Raw genomic sequence first — 2,097 nt, forward strand, 5'->3', positions numbered from 1 at the left:
TGACTAATTAAAATTGATTTGATTTTCATTTGATTTATCATATGTTTATTTGAAGGCATTTTCTGTTTATTTGGTCACGAGGGGGGTAGGGGGTAGGGGTGGTTGGAACAGAGGAGGTGGCTGTTTGTTTGTTTGTTTGTTCATTCATTTGCTTTTGCATTTCTCTTTAAGAATCTACATCTACTGGCTGCAACCTTTGTTACATGTAGGAATTAAAGATATGAGCACCAAGGACTCGGACTGCAGATGTTCAGAACCTGTCACTAAGCATAACATTGGGTGTGAAAAAATATGAATTTGGATTTTTTTTTAATTAGAATTCAAACATGAACTTCCTGAAGAAAACAATGCATCACATCGCACCACAGAGATGGCATCATTACAGTAGTTTCAATCCTTCATTGATGAAGATCTGAATAGAGCTTTAATTATGCATAGTGAGTGAAGAAACATGTGTCATGATAAACTATGACCTCTCACTGGTGTACAATATGCACTAGTACATCCTATAGAAGAATGGATGGCTACCATCAGATTATGAGAAATAAATAGAATCAGGGTACCAATAATTATTCAAATTTTACATTGCTATCATTATCGTGAAACGTGAATCTTGATACGCAGGGGAACACGCGGCACCGTGATGATCAAACAAAAGGCAGAGAGTTCCAGATAGCCTGCAGAGTTATAAAGATTATGGCCATATTATGTAAGATTTGCCGCCAGATTGAGCTCTAGTGATGTAACGCTGCCTGAATCTGCCCCCCCAAAATTGTGAACAGGATAGGTCTGTGTGCACTCTATCTCTCATGCAGCAGTAAACCCCACTAGATAGATATATTTGAGAGTCAGTAGAATAGAGGACGACACGTTTCTGCTATGTGCTTCACTCACTTTAAAGGTCCAGTTACAAAATGTGACCTTCTGCAGCAGTGATTTAAAAATGTTCAAGATATCACATTTGATGCATATACGTTAAGATCAGTTGTACCAAAAAACATCCTATCATATAAACTGTTTGAAATAAAGCCCTAAAATATAAGGATATATCACTGTTTTTCTCAATAAACCATAACTGTAGTCTGGAAACATTTATATAATTACTACTGTTCACATTTTGTATTTTTAACAGTACTTAACATCAACTACACTGATTCAAATTTTTACATTGGTTGTTCCTATCCCTAACTCATATTTTAGAACTATTTTGAAGCACTAATGCTGGGTTTTTGTTTCATCTGCAAATGGTAACTTATGCCTTTAACCTGGTTGTCATTGTTGTTATATCATTCCACTGGCATGATCAGAGATCAAGAACTAGAGGGGGGGTGGGTTGATCCCATGGGATGCCGATAATAGACTCATCCCAATCGTCCCCCCCCCCCAAAAAAAAAAAAATAAAAAAATAAAAAATGAAATAAAATCAAAAAATCAAAAAATCATGCAACTACAAGAAGAACTTGGAGATGAAGCTGGGGGAGCAGGCAAAATCATTACAGCATACGAATTATGATTTAATTTCAAATTATCAATCCAGTTTGTACAGACACTACTGATATCATAATTATTCAACTTTTATATGAAATTATATGAAATCTTCATAATCATCCATCATTCTGTACGATTCATAATCAAAGAGAAAATATGCCACAGCCACATTGGTATTATGATTACACTGGCCACTTATTTTCATTATCACCACAATCATCACTATGTGTTTGTCAAATGAGTTCTCATACTTCCTTTTCAAAGATATCATAACATTACTCTGCTATTTGCACTGCAAGCCTCAGAACTTATCCTAGCTGACAGTTAACGGCATCATCTCTTCCGGTGAATTTTTGGCTCCATCCCGGATCCCGGGGACAGTTGGCAGGTTGTGGGAAGAGTGATCACCGAAGACCACTTCTGAGCGGTATACTGTCACAACAAAAGACCTTGGCACAGAAACAAGCTCCCACTGACTTTGACATGCCTTTGACAATGCACGCACCAACTCGACCCGACCCGACAGCAGTCAGGAAAGTCCGCTGCCAAGGCAGTGAAAAAAAAAAAACAGAAACAAAAGAAATGCCCACAGTATCTACCCCACATGGA

Source organism: Diadema setosum, chromosome 5, assembly GCF_964275005.1.
Source record: "Diadema setosum chromosome 5, eeDiaSeto1, whole genome shotgun sequence".
In the NCBI taxonomy this organism is placed as follows: Eukaryota; Metazoa; Echinodermata; class Echinoidea; order Diadematoida; family Diadematidae; genus Diadema; species Diadema setosum.